The sequence below is a fragment of the Triticum dicoccoides genome, chromosome 3A (assembly GCF_002162155.2).
Source record: "Triticum dicoccoides isolate Atlit2015 ecotype Zavitan chromosome 3A, WEW_v2.0, whole genome shotgun sequence".
Classification (NCBI taxonomy): Eukaryota; Viridiplantae; Streptophyta; class Magnoliopsida; order Poales; family Poaceae; genus Triticum; species Triticum dicoccoides.
The window spans coordinates 680,122,476-680,140,064 of NC_041384.1; the positions used below are offsets into that span (position 1 = coordinate 680,122,476).

Genomic DNA, 17,589 nt, shown 5'->3' on the forward strand with positions numbered 1-17,589 from the left:
TCAGAGCGTCCATGGATATGGTGATGGAATCAAAGAAGCGTCCGAGGAACTTTTCAGTGCATGCAATATACTACTTTGAAATTTCTTCTTCTTCTGTTGTTCATTCTTTTACTAATTTTTTTGTACCAGACAACTGCAAGTGTGGAAGGAGGGGCAGCTTATGCTATAATTGAGACAGGAGATACTTCCTCTGGTTCAGAAGTTGAGCAGGTAAAAATGTAATTAGTGCTTTTAAAATAAGAATGCATGAATTATAAAAATAGTGTAACATCCCAAATTTTCAATTTGGAATGTTATACACTAGATCATCATTGCATATCATATTTATTGCATTTTGGTTGATCCTAGAAATTTTTCGCAACTCAAGGACCCTGGGAGAGAGTTGGGGATTTCGTTATTTTCATATTTGAGTTGTCTCAAATTTTGAAAATAGGATCATTTGATTTTATTTATTTTATCTTCAATTATTTCTATTACAAAAATATGAGAGAGGGAATAAAATGACTTTCCCAAAATAAAGAAATATTGAGGATTTAATAAAAAATCAAATAAGATTTATTTCGAGATTTTTGGAGTCTGTTTAGTAGTCCTTTTGTTTTTTTCCGAGCGTAAGTTTTTTTTTTAAAAACGTCCGAACCGACCTACGGGCCGTGCTAGGCCCGGACTCCCCCGGACCCAGCCTTTATAAGCCGCCGGCCCACCCCGGGCCAAAACCCTTGTCGCCTCGCCTCGAACCCCGCGCCCGCCGCCACCGCCCGTGCCTGACGCCGCCGCCTGCGCCCGACGCCGCGCGCCGCCGCCGCCCGCTGCCGCCCCGCCGGACCCCGCCGGACCCCGCCGACGCCGCCGCCTCGCCGGAGCCGCCGTCGTCGTCCCGCCGCCCGAGGTTTACCTCGATCCCACCGCCGGTTTTCCCGGAAAAACCGTTCGGTGTTCGCCGGTTTTTTTGTTTCGTTTTTTCTTTAGATCGGTTTTTTCCCGGTTTAGGCTAATTAGCGAGCGTTCGCTCGTTCGTTCGTTTTATCGAACGCGTTCTTCGTTTAGATTCAGTTAACGAACGAACGTTCGTTAAATTGTTCGTCGTTTTTCTTTTTCTCGGATTAAATCCGCGATTTTCTGATCGCGATTTCTGATCCGATTTTCGTTTTAGTTTATCTTTTCGCTCGTTTATCGGAATCAGGCGATTCAAGCGCCTGGAGTTTCGTCTCGAAACTCTCTTTCTGTTTAACCAACTTAAACAAGTTTTTGCTTCTGTAAAAATTGCCTTAGATCTAGAATAGTAAACGAAGCCTGTTTCTTTTGCCGTTTGTCTTTCGTTGCTTCGTTCGATTCGATTCTTTTTGCCAACCGGAGTTCTTAAGTTGAACTTTCTGGTTAAATCTCTTATTTGAGTTTTACCTATGCATTAGTTGAGTACTTATTGTGTGCTTGTTTGTTTGCGATAGAGTACCCGGAGTGCGCCGCTTGTTACTTCGAATCGCTAGGTTTCCCGGATCATCAGCAAGGCAAGTAACACTTTGATCATACCTCCTACTACCCAGTTTTATTGCATTAGATCAATCCTTACACATTTCATGATTAATGTAATTAAATTGTGGGTTTGGGAAGTAGTTGAGGTAGTACCTATTACCTGTCTAATTATCAAACCTTTGGGAGTTACTTCTACGTTTCCTTATTATTGCTATGCTATGCTAGTAGACGTGGATTGGGTGAGTGTATCCATGACAGATGTGAGCTTTGTTAATTAATGTTTTACTTAAGGTGGCAACCTAAACACACATCTGGGTGGATTGAGGCATCTGGGTATTCCAGGATTGCCTGTTTTCTTTTGGACCGCCACCTAGGCTCAAAGGGATCATGAGATTATTCATGCTAGAAACTTCTGTGTGCAGCCACAAGCTATTATGGGCTCTAGCATAGTTGACTAAGTCGTGCGAACTCTTACAGTGGTAGACTAGCAGATGTAGGGGATGTAGGTGGTACGGTCTACCCATCGTAAGGTGCTAGCGCTTCTGAAAGACTATGTCTCGGTCATCCGTTTCTCAAACACCATGTAGTGCGAGAAACCAAATGGAGGCGATCGAGTCTTGTGGGGAAAAGTGCGCAAACCTCTGCAGAGTGTATAAACTAATCATGGTTAGCCGTGTCCCCGGTTATGAACATCTTGAGTATCTAGTACCTGGATTATCATGTGAATCTCAACATGTTACTCTAAAGATTAATTTTGTTGGGTTTGTTTAATGATGATGTTTAATTGGGATTGAGAATGCCGTCAACCATTCTCACTGTTTAACAACCACCATAATAGTTAAATAAATTTATTCCTTTGCAGTAGGGAAAAATTGGCTTTACGCAAAACTGTAACCATAGAGCTTTCCACCAGCCAAATATGCATATAGTATAACTGTTTCATTCCATTATTCTCCATGTGTTACATTGCCAGCATATTCCATGTGCTGACCCATTTTCGGGCTGCAACGTTAATGTTGCAGACTTTTCAGACGATGATTAAGGAGTTCTAGGTTGTGGTTCTATACTCAGTGATGCCGTTGGAGTTGATGGACTCACTTATCTTCCAAGCCTTCCGCTGTTATCGTTATTAGATGGCCTTAAGCCATTTTTATTGTAATAAGTTATCTTTGGAGACACTCGATGTAATAAGTGTGTGATTGCTACTCTGCTATAAATCCTTCAAGTACTGTGTGGTGTCAGCATTACTGATCCAGGGATGACACCGAAGCACAGAGATTGGACTGTCTGAGGTCTGGTCGCTACAAGATGGTATTAGAGCCCACACTAACTGTAGGACACGACCACTAAGCTAAAGACCTAGATCACTACTCACTCTCTTCTCTTCTGACCTTTCATCTTTTCTACTCTTTTTGGATGGCGGATGCAAGAAACAAGTTCACTCAACCGGATGAAGATACACCCTTTGGACGTCACTTGAAGGAAGTCAGTAGATACCTGAACATATGAGTACCAAGCTTCACTGGAACCTACAATGCCACCTTACCTGAAGAAGAGCGTTGGATGATTCAAGTTCAAGTTCTAGGAAGGACGTTCATGCCAGTCACTGAGCCCATAAAGTTTTCTTTCGATGCACCAACCTGGAGTCTAGGAAAGAGCATGGCAGCTCACATCGCCATGGGACGCATTGGAGAAGTCTACCGCAATGATCTCAAGGATACTATCTACCAGATTTGTGGGCGCCGAGATGAGCACTGGGAGATGATCAGCACCAGAAAGGATAGATCAATTGCAGCTTTTATCCAGGAGTTAAACCAACACATTTGACGCCAGGAGAACCAGATGTGCGCCGACATGATAGATCTAAAGAATACAAGGACAAGAATCAAGGAACTGTAGGAAGAACTCAAGGCTACACGTGAAGATTTTGAAGAAGAAATTGAAGTATTAGTGGAAAAGAATGACGATCTGATCAAGAAAATTGGAATATTCATGGGAGACCCTATATCGGTAGAAGAAGACGAAGAACCCAAGGAGATTCGCCCGGAAGACTACATCATCATCGACGACATCGACTCGGATCCAGATGATAGCGATGATGACTATGTTGATGAAGCTGGAGCAGATATCATGGAGTCTGTAACAAAAGAATATTTCTAGTAGACCACCCCAACAATAGTAGTAGTCCACCATGTAAATATAGTAGCCCGAGGACTTTTGTGATAGTTAGATCGATTGTATGCCCTTGTTTGGTTGATTGGATGAAGTGAATTGTTTGCTTTTGCCTCATGTGTATATGGGTAGTGTTTTCTCTTTAGGCCCCCTCTATTCTTAAATCTCATCCTTTTCTAAACCCTCAGATGCCTCCGAGACGTGACCCCGAATTTACCTTCCCACCGAAGCTCACTCAATTGATCCAGCAACAGAACACATTGATGCAGTTACTAGTCCAGAATCAGAACCAGGGGAACAACAACAACAACAACAACCCACCACCACCACCACCTGTTGATCACTTAGCCCAATTTTCTTAGACTGAATCCGCTGGTGTTTTCCAATAGCACCGAGCCGATAATAGCAGATGATTGGCTCCGCAAGACAGCTAGAGAGTTGACCACAGTAGGATGCACTGATGCAGAGAAGGTGAAGTTTGTCGCACATTAGCTTGAAGGACCCGCAGCATCATGGTGGGAGAATTTCACATCCACTTTCCCTGTCAATACTATCACATGGGACCAGTTTCAGCAAGCTTTTCGTACTGCCCATGTTTCAGCAGGAGCTATGGCCATGAAGAAGCGAGAGTTTCGCAACTTGCGCCAAGGAGGACGGATAGTTGGTCAGTATGTGGAGGACTTTAGTAAGCTAGCACGTTATGCCCCAGATGACGTTGCTAGGGATGCAGCTAAGCAGGAGAAGTTTCTGGAAGGATTGAATGATGAGTTGAGCATGCAGTTGATGGTAGCAACCTTCAACAACTACCAGGAGTTGGTAGATCATGCTCTTATGATTGAAGGGAAGCAGCAGCAAATTGAGAATCACAAGAGGAAGTATGCACAAGGAAAGTACAATTCAGGAGTTCAGCAGAAGCCACGATTTACCCCTAGGCCGGGAGGACATTTTTAGCATACCCATGGAGGAGGTAGTTCGCACAATCACAATGGCCCCAGGAATGGTAATGGGAATGGAGGAAGCAACGGCCAGAACCGCACCAACCCATCAACCCCAGCCAAGAAAGACCTAAGCCAAGTCACTTGCTTTAAGTGCCAGAAGACCGGACATTATGCTAATGAATGTCCTGAATCCCAGAATGGAAATGGCAATGGAAGCTCTGGGAAGAAGCCAAACCCTTTCAACAGGGGACAGGTGAACCACATTAACGTGGAGGAGGTTGAAGAGCAGCCGGATGTAGTAATCGGTAAGTTTTTGGTTAAGTCATTTACTGCACTCGTTCTTTTCGATACTGGTGCATCGCATTCATACATATCAAGGGGATTTGTGGATAAGTATAAACTGCCAACCCAAGCCCTTAGGTCACCCATGTTAGTAACCTCGCCTGGAGCAGAACATATGGCTAGTCTATGGTGTGATCGGTTACCATTAAGGATTGGTAACTATGTTTTTCCCTCGGACCTAATAGTATTGGAATCCCAAGGATTGGATGTGATATTAGGCATGGATTGATTATTAAAGTATGAAGGGAATATTGAATGTGCCAGTAAGTCAATTTCACTTACCACCCCAGAAGGGAGAAGGATCAAGTATGTATCCCGACATGTGCCAAAGAGGACTCAAGTAAATTGTTTAACCGAAGTAGTGCAGGAGGAAGTACCAGTAATGAAGGATTTCCCCGAAGTATTTTCAGAAGAGTTGCCAGGCATGCCACCGGATAGAGATATTGAGTTTTTGATTGAGCTTTTGCCAGGCACAGGGCCAATATCAAAGAGACCATATAGGATGCCTGCAAAGGATTTGGTGGAAATTAAGAAGCAGATTAAGGAGTTACTGGATAAAGGATATATTCGCCCAAGTTCATCGCCTTGGGGATCGCCAATACTTCTAGTGGAGAAGAAGGATGGATCGTTAAGGATGGTTGTCGATTATCGAGGATCGAATGAAGTAACCATCAAAAACCAGTACCCCCTACCGATGATCAATGATCTGTTTGATCGATTGCAAGGAGCTAAGGTATTTTCCAAGATCGATCTGCGATCAGGATACCACCAGTTGAAGATTCGGGAACAGGATATACCCAAGACGGCTTTTACCACCAGGTATGGGCTGTACGAGTATACCGTTATGTCATTTGGTCTGACTAACGCACCTGCATATTTTATGAACATGATGAACAAGGTGCTTATGAAGTTCTTGGATAAGTTCATCGTAGTGTTCATTGATGATATCCTGGTTTACTCAAAGAATGAAGAGGAGCATAAGGAGCATTTGCATTTGGTTCTTGGAAAGCTCAGAGAACATCAATTATATGCCAAACTTAGCAAATGTGAGTTTTGGTTGAAGGAAGTTGGATTTCTCGGACACGTTATATCTGGAGAAGGTATAGCAGTAGATCCCACTAAAGTTGATACCGTGACCAAGTGGGAAGCACCAACCACCATGGGAGAGATCCGGAGTTTTCTTGGACTCGCAGGATACTACCAGAGGTTTATTGAGAATTTCTCAAAGATTGCGAAGACTATGACTGAGTTGTTGAAGAAGGATACCGAGTTCATATGGACAGAGGAATGTGAGGCTAGTTTTCAGGAGTTGAAGAAACGTTTGGTTACCTCACCCGTGTTGATTTTACCGGACCAGACCAAGGATTGTGAGGTGTATTGCGACGCTTCACGATGAGGACTTGGAGCAGTGCTTATGTAGGAAGGCAGAGTTGTTTCATATACCTCACGATATCTTAAGCCTCATGAGTTGAATTATGCCACGCATGATTTGGGATTAGCAGCCGTAGTGCATGCATTGAAGACTTGGAGACATTTTCTGATTGGAAACCATTGCGAGGTGTACACGGATCACAACAGTTTGAAGTATATTTTCACACAGAAGGAGTTGAACCTCAGACAAAGGAGATGGTTGGAGCTCATCAAGGATTATGATATGAAATAGCATTATCACCCCGGAAAGGCTAACGTAGTAGCTGATGCATTAAGCCGTAAGAGCCATGTCAACACCCTAATGACGGGAGATTTACCAGGGGAGTTAGCCGAAAATCTTCGAGAGCTATGTTTGGAAATAGTTCCAAGAGGCTATGTAGCAGCATTGGAGATTCAGTCTACTTTAATGGATAAGATCAGAGAAGCTCAAAGGACTGGCAAGGAAATTGCTTCCATTAAGGAGAAAATGAACAAAGGAAAAGCTAAGGGATTTCGTGAGGATGAGCACGATACCTTATGGTTTGAAGACCGTGTCTATGTACCAAATGATCCGGAGATTAGGAAGCTAATTCTGCAAGAGGCCCATGACTCACCATACTCGATTCACCCAGGAAATACCAAGATGTATTTGGATTTGAAGGATATTTTCTGGTGGACCGGAATGAAGAAGGATATTGCGGAATATGTAGCAGTTTGTGATGTATGTCAGAGAGTGAAGGCAGAGCATCAGAAGCCAGCAGGATTGCTACAACCATTGACGATACCCGAATGGAAGTGGGATAAGCTAGGCATGGATTTCATCATAGGATTGCCCAGAACACGTTCAGGCTATGACTCGATATGGGTTGTAGTCGATCGTTTGACAAAGGTAGCTCATTTCCTTCTAGTGAAGACTACCTATACCAGTGCAAAGTTGTCAAAGATATACATGACCAGGATCGTATGTCTGCATGGAGTTCCAAGGAGCATTGTATCGGATAGAGGAACCCAGTTTACCTCAAAGTTCTGGAATCAGTTGCATGAGACTTTGGGAACCAGACTGGAGTTTAGCACAGCTTTTCACCCGCAGACAGATGGACAGACCGAGAGAGAGTAAATCAGATTTTGGAGGATATGCTAAGAGCTTGTGCGCTAGATTATGGATCTAGTTGGGATGAGAATTTGCCATATGCAGAGTTCTCTTACAACAACAGCTATCAATCCAGTTTGAAGATAGCCCCTTTTGAAGCCTTGTACGGAAGGAGGTGCAGGACCCCATTGTCCTGGGATGAAGTTGGAGATCGCCAGTTGTTTGGACCGGATCTGATAAAGGAGTCTGAACAGAAAGTGAAATTAATTCGCGACAGGCTGAAGGTAGCTCAATCCAGGCAGAAGAGTTATGCAGATTCTAAACGCAAGGAGACAGTTTACGAAGTCGGAGACCGAGTCTATCTTCGAGTATCACCACTTCGAGAAGTTAAGCGCTTTGGAGTTAAGGAAAAGTTAGCACCACATTTTGTAGGCCCATACCAAGTTTTGGAGCGTATGGGAGAAGTTGCCTATAAGTTGGAATTGCCCAAAGGATTGTCAGGAGTTCACGACATGTTCCATGTATCCCAGTTGAAGAAGTGCCACGAAGAGATGGCCGACATACCGTTGAGAGATACGGTACCACTAGAAGCAATTCAGTTGGACAGTGATTTAACCTATGAGGAGAAACCAGTTAAGATTCTAGAGTATGCCAGTCGAGTCACCCGCAACAAGGTTATCAAGTTTTGCAAGGTTCAGTGGAGCCACCACACGGAGGATGAAGCCACCTGGGAACGAGAGGAAGATTTGCTGAAGGACCACCCTCACCTATTTTCTAGCCAACCCGAATCTCGAGGGCGAGATTCTTCTTAAGGGGGGTAGGTTTGTAACATCCCAAATTTTCAATTTGGAATGTTATACACTAGATCATCATTGCATATCATATTTATTGCATTTTGGTTGATCCTAGAAATTTTTCGCAACTCAAGGACCGTAGGAGAGAGTTGGGGATTTCGTTATTTTCATATTTGAGTTGTCTCAAATTTTGAAAATAGGATCATTCGATTTTATTTATTTTATCTTCAATTATTTCTATTACAAAAATATGAGAGAGGGAATAAAATGACTTTCCCAAAATAAAGAAATATTGAGGATTTAATAAAAAATCAAATAAGATTTTATTTGGTTTTATTTGCTATTTTATTTGAATTTAGGAAAAAACACGTTTTTCAAAATTGCATTTAGGCCCCAAATAAATGTTCATCCTGTGCGGCTTGATTTTAGAAGCCGGGGAAAATTTATTTCGGGATTTTTGGAGTCCGTTTAGTAGTCCTTTTGTTTTTTTCCGAGCGTAAGTTTTAAAAAAAAAACGTCTGAACCGATCTACGGGCCGTGCTAGGCCCGGACTCCCCCGGACCCAGCCTTTATAAGCCGCTGGCCCACCCCGGGCTGAAACCCTAGCCGCCCCGCCTCGAACCCCGCGCCCGGCGCTGCCGCCCGCGCCCGGCGCCGCCCGCCGCCGCCCCGTCGGACCCCGCCGCCGCGCCCGACGCCGCCCGCCGCCGCCGCCCCGCCGGACCCCGCCGCCGCCGCCTCGCCCGAGCCGCCGCCGCCGTCCCGCCGCCCGAGGTTTACCTCGATCCCGCCGCCGGTTTTCTCGGAAAAACAGTTCGGTTTTCGTCGGTTTTTTGTTTCGTTTTTTCTTTAGATCGGTTTTTTTCCTGGTTTAGGATAATTAGCGAGCGTTCGTTCGTTCGTTCGTTCGTTTTAACGAACGCGTTCTTCGTTTAGATTCAGTTAACGAACGTTCGTTCGTTAAACTGTTCATCGTTTTTCTTTTTCTCAGATTTAATCCGTGATTTTCTGATCGCGATTTCTGATCCGATTTTCGTTTTAGTTTATCTTTTCGCTCGTTTATCGAAATCAGGCGATTCAAGCGCCTGGAGTTTCGTCTCGATACCCTCTTTCCGTTTAACCAACTTAAACAAGTTTTTGCTTCTGTAAAAATTGCCTTAGATCCAGAATAGTAAACGAAGCCTGTTTCTTTTGCCGTTTGTCTTTTGTTGCTTCGTTCGATTCGATTCTTTTTGCCAACCGGAGTTCTTAAGTTGAACTTTCTGGTTAAATCTCTTATTTGAGTTTTACCTGTGCATTGGTTGAGTACTAATTGTGTGCTTGTTTATTTGCGATAGAATACCCGGAGTGCGCCGCTTGTTACTTCGAATCGCTAGGTTTCCCGGATCATCAGCAAGGCAAGTAACACTTTGATCATACCTCCTACTACCCAGTTTTATTGCATTAGATCAATCCTTACACATTGCATGATTAGGATCTAATTAAATTGTGGGTTTGGGAAGTAGTTGAGGTAGTACCTTTTACCTGTCTAATTATCAAACCTTTGAGAGTTACTTCTACGTTTGCTTATTATTGCTATGCTATGCTAGTAGACGTGGATTGGGTGAGTGTATCCATGACAGATGTGAGCTTTGTTAATTAATGGTTACTTAAGGTGGCAACCTAAACACACATCTGGGTGGATTGAGGCATCTGGGTATTCCAGGATTGCCTGTTTTCTTTTGGACCGCCACCTAGGCTCAAAGGGATCATGAGATTATTCATGCTAGAAACTTCCATGTGCAGCCACAAGCTATTATGGGCTCTAGCATAGTTGACTAAGTCGTGCGAACTCTTACAGTGGTAGACTAGCAGATGTAGGGGATGTAGGTGGTACGGTCTACCCATCGTAAGGTGCTAGCGCTTCTGAAAGACTATGTCTCGGTCATTCGTTTCTCAAACACCGTGTAGTGCGAGAAACCAAACGGAGGCGATCGAGTCTTGTGGGGAAAAGTGCGCAAACCTCTGCAGAGTGTATAAACTAATCATGGTTAGCCGTGTCCCCGGTTATGGACATCTTGAGTATCTAGTACCTGGATTATCATGTGAATCTCAACATGTTACTCTAAAGATTAATTTTGTTGGGTTTGTTTAATGATGATGTTTAATTGGGATTGAGAATGCTGTCAACCATTCTCAATGTTTAACAACCACCATAATAGTTAAATAAATTTATTCCTTTGCAGTAGGGAAAAATTGGCTTTACGCAAAACTGTAACCATAGAGCTTTCCACCAGCCAAATATGCATATAGTATAGCTGTTTCATTCCATTATTCTCTATGTGTTACATTGCCAGTATATTCCATGTGCTGACCCGTTTTCGGGCTGCAACGTTAATGTTGGAGACTTTTCAGACAACGATTAAGGAGTTTTAGGTCATGGTTCTATACTCAATGATGCCGTTGGAGTTGATGGACTCACTTATCTTCCAAGCCTTCCGCTGTTATCGTTATTAGATGGCCTTAAGCCATTTTTATTGTATTAAGTTATCTTTGGAGACACTCGATGTAATAAGTGTGTGATTGCTACTCTGCTATAAATCCTTCAAGTACTGTGTGGTGTCAGCATTACTGATCCAGGGATGACACCGGAGCACAGAGATTGGACCGTTTGAGGTCTGGTCGCTACAAATAGCTTGACGTCGTGGCCAATGACAAACAGGTTAGGCCAGTGCTGGGGTTGGGTACTAAGGAAGTAGCTGGAGCAACAAAAGGGATGTTAGTCGCGAGTCTGACTGGGTCTAATCTGCAAGGTATATGTATTTGATGTAAACTAATTTCTAATAATGTATTGTTTGAAGGTTGGATGTAACGAAGGATGGGGTGAGGTTGATACTGATGGCAAGGTTGTCACTAAAAAACCTGGTTGCGAGCTATGTACTACTGAAGATGATGCAGTCTCTGGAAGTCCAAAAGGACAAAATGTTGCCTGTTATGAAAGTGAAGATGAGATTGACAACATCTGGAGCAAGAAGATTAAGACCGAGCCAAATGTTTAACTTGCGTGCAATGTATTAGTAGGAAGTGTTACGTTCCTGTCGTTTCAGTTTGTGTATCAGTTTGAATTAATGAGAAAATTTGAAAAAAGTACCTGCAGTTATTTTTAATACTTGTTCGGGAATGGACTGGGCTTGTATGGGTGTCGGTGGCCGGCATGCAGTAACTGGAGCGTATCTATAAAGATACGATACAGAGGTTTCTGAAAGCATCCCTACATGTAAGAGGTGGTGAGGCATGCATGTACAGTACACATGCTGGCGTGGAGTTGATATGAGCCTTGAGTAAGCCTCTCCACACTTGCCAGCTAACCTATGCAGGGGTGAATGCTCCACATTTAGTTATTGGCGTGCACCGGGCTAGAGGCGTGTTTGTACCCACAGGGTAGTGCCAAAGAGAGCTGTAGTAGAGAGAAAGAGATGATGATCTGCATACTATTGATGGTGAGTTGACATGTTGGAAATAAAAAAACCATTTTTACTTGGAAAAAACGCAATGTGAAGCCGGTCCACATTAATACAAAGGTGGCAATTGGGTGGTAGATGAGGGGGGGGGGGGTGTTAATTCATCTGTGTCACTCTGCTCTCCTCGGCTCTCCTCTAGCTCGTCTCCTATGAAATATGCTGTGAACCAGAGAGAGAGAGAGCAAACCGTGAAGAACAGACGGTCCGTCCATGGAAGTAGAAGACCTAGAGGTAATATCCAATAGATTAAACTTTTAGTAACAATTTTCTGGCTCTGGTTCTATTTGGATTAGGTTCTATCTATACCTAGAAAGCTCTTTGACCGGGCTGGGCCTATGGACTGGTTCCTATAGGTGTTGGTCAAAGCTTTGTTTTATCTTTTAATGGATCTGGGTCTTTGTTTTTCTTCTAGTTGCTGGTTCATATGGTTTGCGTGCTGGATGTACTGGTGGAGTTTGATTTGGTGCTGGTACCTGAACCTAATATGGTGGACTTGAGTATTAAGTTCCTAGGTGTATATGCACTTGGATTCCTCCCAAGTCGACATTTTTGGTTTCTGTACTAGTTGCTTTCGCAAATAAAAATGGGAGATTTCTTCTTTTTGCTTGTACTTTATTTCCATAGATGGTTGGGGGAGGGGGGATGATGTGATTTGATTCAATCTATCATGTACAGTAACTGAAAACTTGGTACTATATTGACTATGAACTTTATTGCAGATGTCATCAGAAAGACGGATTGGTAGTAGTAGTAGGGTGCCTAAGCATAGGTTCTTGTCTGATTGGGAAACTGGATCTAGCAGCATATGTCTAGTTGCAGAGGTTTCTCCTACAAGGAGGTATGAAGATCTAGGGGTGGTTCCAGACTGGAAAATTAACACTTGCTTCACTCCTAAAGTTCTGAAAGTTGCAATGCATGGTTGGGGGGAAGACAAGAAGGCAGCAGGCAGATCTATGGGGCTCGCTGGTGTTCTTGTCATTGATACGTTTCCAAAGAAACATAAAGAGCAGGCCATGCAGCTACTGATGAGTGTGATCCCTGAGCAATCATGTTTATCATTGGACACTTTAGGACTGAGAACAGTTGTTTTGAATGCAGATGTGTGTTGTAGGATACTTGGAACCAGGAAAGGTGGTTCGAATGAAATACAAGGGTGCTCAGAGCCTGCTGAAGTAGATGATATAAAGGCAGTTAGGAGGCTTCTGAAACTTCCTGAAACATCTGTACCAATAAAAGTGGATGAACTTGTAAAGATTCTGATTAAGGAACATACATCAAGAATGGATGCAGAAGAAAGAATCGGGTTTCAGAGGGCGTTTGCAATGCTATACGTGACAACATTTGTAAGTCCTAGGGAACACCTAAATCAAGCTACTCATTCTGCTTGCCAATTGGTGTTGGAGCATGAAGATTTGACAGATTTGAACTGGGGCAAGTACACTGTTGATGAAATACTTGTTGGTGCGACTAAAGCCAGGGCAAGACAATACATGAAAACATCGTGAGTATATGGTTGCCTATTAGTACTCATGGTGAGATTAGCTTATTCCTTATATATTTGAACCAACCAGAATTGCTAGACATTGCATACATTAATGTTTTTTGGTCTGAATGCAGCTATTGTTCTTCGACTCAGTCAACGTAGGTTTCATAAAACTTAATGACCAAGCGAAGCCATGGATCAAATACTACAATGCTAGCTTGCTAGAAGCACTTGTCAATTATAATAGTTCAAAGGTGGATGGTGTAACAACATATGGAACGTTGAAGGTATTTTGAAAATGGGTGATAACTTATATGTAATTGGGATTATGCTATCGTTGTAAAAAAAATGTTTAAAATAGGTGTATATACAACTTAGTCGAGCAATATAGACCTAGATATAGACTCGGCAAAGATTTAAAGTTCCCGTGGAAAGAATGGCTTTGATTTTGACAAGTATATAAGTTCTGTGCAACAGAATACAAATCGGTATACTGCACGACATTGAATAAAAAAGACTTCCTATTGTGATACAATAAAGAAATCTGATTAATTTGGATGATAGAACAACAATTATTCTTTTGTTTATTTCCTTAAAAGTATATTGCTTCCTTTGTAAGAAAATAACACAAAATATGTGGGGTTGCAATTCGTAGGAACTATATTATTCCAGGGGTATATTAACATGTATAAATCCTATTATACAATGTCTAACTGTGAAACTATTTTGTATTCAGCCTAAGAAAAGCATGCCAGACTTCAATTACGAAGGAGAGGCTGATATTCTGGAAATGACAAAAAATGTAAGTAATAAAATAATTGTCTTGAAATAGAATAACGCTAAGTAGAAATGGTCTGATTTTGATGTTTACATCTGTCAGGCGATGCCATTGTTCACTGCACATGCGGAAAGAATGACATTGGAGGGTACAAACCATAGCATGAATTTACACAATATGTTAGTGGCAGCAGGAGGGGCTAACACAAATATGGCCAGGATGATTATGGAAAATTAGTTACATAATGAGAAGAGTAGGGTTGTTGAAGATTTCAGAAAGTTGTTTGAGTGCATCATAAACATCAGACTGGAGAACAAGAAAAATAACATTACTTATTTGAGGGGCAGTGGAAATATGTTGATTGAAGGTAAATAAAAAAATAGAATTACAGCTGCATTAAAACGGACATAAGTAAGTTGCAGAGTGTTTGACAGGTTTGAAGACAGAAATCATGCAGTTATTGAAAGGGATAGGTGCTTCAAAAGACAACAGTGTGGCAGGTATGAAAAACTGCTTTCAACAATTTGTTTACGCAACAACTAATGTATAGGGGGATTATTAGAGGGGTTTTAATTCCTACATCGAAAAAGTGTTGAGATAAATGATAAAACATAGTTTTGTGTTCTGGGACAACATGAATAATTTAACATTCAAACTTATTCATTTTATTTTATTCTATGGCGGAAAGAGTCTGCTACTTTTCTGAAGGAAAGTAAAGGGAAGGAGAAAGTGGATGATGGCACTGGGAAAAGCTTACTTGGTAAGTTATGTGATGATGATAGACAGATGAGTGGAATGTAATTCCATTCAAAAGTTGATGGGTGCAACTGAATTAATTTGAAATACATTGGGGGCGACAAGGGTGGTTTTTCCAATTATTGCATGGGACCTCTAAAAAAATTACCCAGTAACAAGTTGGGACTGGATGAGTGGTATGAAAGAAAAGGGGTATTTGTTCCAATGTCTGTGTTTGCGCAAGCATATTTAACACAAAGAATAAATGGTAAATGTTTGCTAAACCAACACTTGTAGTTTATATGGTAGCACTATGAATTATGCTTCATATATATAATGTACTGACATCTGAATGCAACAGCTGATATACCAGATTTGAACATCCCAACATATGATGAAGGACAGTTTGTAGCCCAGACAAATGAGGTGGCGCTTAATCAGAAGAAAAGGCAGGCTTCTGATATGACTAGAGTGGAGGAAATAGTTTTCGAGCCAGCGAAAAGGAAATGTGTATATGTGAGACAACGTAGGAAGAAAGTTGTTTTTGCAATCTCTCCTTTTGCACTAGGGCAATGCTACGAGGAGATAAGGCACGCAGTGGCAAACGTGGGGTTGAGGAACATGAAGCAATCATTCCTGGGAACGCGTCCTCGGTAAGCTTTCAGGAACTAAGTTTGATTATGTAACATGTATTAGAAATTTGCGTGGGAGTTTGACTGACACTGGTGAAAACTATGGTTGTAGCACTTGGTTCAAGCATGAGGAGCCTGATTTGCTGGAGATGACTGGGGATAAATTTGTAGATCGGTTTACTAGTCCATGTGGACTGACTTATAGAGGATTTGCTGTGGTGATTAGGATGATGTGGATGGTTGAGCTGACTTGGATGACACCTGCACAACGAAACCGTTGGAGGCACATCTTGCTACCTCTTTGGGCGGTGAGTTATTAAAAACTATGGGGCAAAACAAATTAGGAAGAGACGATTCCTTGCTAATAATGACAATTTCATATCTGTTTAGGAGCTTGTGGTGTATGATAAAAATTATCTTGCGCATTCAAAGGTGAAAGAAATGTTCACAAGTGAGGTTTGGGGGTATGATCTGCCGTGCTGCAGGATGGTAAGTAAATTGTTTGTACTTGCAATCCAAAGTTTGTAGTCGTAAGATTTGTTTTGATATGAAGTAAGTTGTGTGACCGGTTATTTCAGATAATAGCGCCTATAAGAGACAAAGAACAATAACTGGACATTGTATGCTATTGACATGAGCGAATGCATTGTGCATGTCCTTGATCCAAGGAGTTCATGCATTGGAGAGGAACAACTGCTGGAAAACACAGTGGCATTTGTGACAAGCTGATTACTGGATTAGCGAAGTGTGCAAGAGAGTTCTATAAGGGCTGGGAAGTGGTCCCCGAGAAGTTAACATACACCCGAAACTTCATGGGCCAGCCAGCATGTAAGTTAATTGTTTACTACTATTTTGTTATGCTTATATGAAAACTTTCTGGTTAATAACAACTAGTTTCGTTTACGCAGTGAAAAATCTGCGTTCGACATGGTGCACCATTTCACATACTTCGACGGGAAATCACTAGTGAAAGGGAGATCAAAAGCAAGTTCTTCCCCTACTTGCCTGTCTTTCAAAAAAATATTTTTTTAGATATGGTTGTTATATCATATTTATAATAATTCCGGCTAGAAATTTAATATATCTAATGTTTACTTCTTGTAGGAGTTGAATAAACAACTGAAGGCCAATGACCTGCAGATGGTTCTAGGAATGAAAGGGAACAAAGGATACCCGCCAAAAGGCGTCCTTGCGCCTGAAGTCTAGATTCCAATGGATTAGAGGAACAAGTATGTAGAAGTGATATGTGTGTATTATTTTGCGTTTGAATATGTATCAGGCTTCATCATGGTACTGAAATATGCTGACATGTGGACAAACTGCAACATGTAGACATGGCTGCATATATGGAGTGCTTATCTGCGAGCTAAGAAAAATTGAGTTGTACCATCTAAGGATGGGGGGTTTTGTTTGTTGGTATGCTTCAGAAATCTAATATTTAACATGTTGCCCCTTGGGGCACGCAAAGTGTTTTATGGTAAGCATTCTTGAACAGAAAATAGTCAATTTTTGAGAGTAAATGAATGAGGAAAAAATGAAGCAATATTGCCAGAAATTTGTTAAATCGTGGACTGGCAATAGTAAGAATTTTGCAAAGACATGAACTGAATAGTACATATATTATTCTGATAATAAACATGATTGACATCTAGGGATAAAGTTAGGGGACTCACAAGGGGCTGGAGGGGGTCTGCAAATCTTAGCAATCTTGAACCGATGGGCAGATCACTAGGCATCTTGGATGAGGAGGCCTGCGATGCAATAGGGGGATTCGTTTAGGAAGGGGAAGATGAGGCTGCTAAGTAACTGTTGTATATTGCAGGGGACAGGGGAAGGGGAGAAGAAATGAAGATCTGAGAGGAGAGGAGAAGTGAGGAGAAGTGCGCAATGCCAGATCTGTAAGGCCGAAGTGGTGGGATGACTAGGGGGTAGGTGGTTTGAGTGGCTGGGAGTAGTAGCATGGTGAGTGAGGTGAGGCTTTGGTGTTGGCTGCTGATTGGTAGAACCAACTTTAGGTGCTATGGTGGGGCAAACAAGGGTGGTTTGCTGCTCGGGGATCTGAAAGGAACTGGTGGAGAGACTTAAGAATAATGTTACAGGGTTAAGTGGTAAAATTGATATTTCGTCACTGGAAAACTTAAATTATTCTAGCTTTGTGGCAGCCTACTAACATCTGTAGGAAAAAGATACATACAATTAGGAGATAACAAATAAGGCATATTGTGAAGATGGGAATAAATACTTG

At 42.1% G+C, this 17,589-nt stretch overlaps 1 long non-coding RNA gene across 1 annotated transcript in view; it reads right to left on the reverse strand.

The window, feature by feature from the left end:
- The window catches only part of LOC119270146, a 28,206-nt gene extending 10,899 nt beyond the window's left edge, over positions 1-17,307 (reverse strand). The window contains exon 1 of the long non-coding RNA XR_005133958.1: positions 17,018-17,307. This is a non-coding gene — a long non-coding RNA (uncharacterized LOC119270146). The remainder of the gene's footprint in view (positions 1-17,017) is intronic.
- Positions 17,308-17,589: the final 282 nt, after the last annotated feature.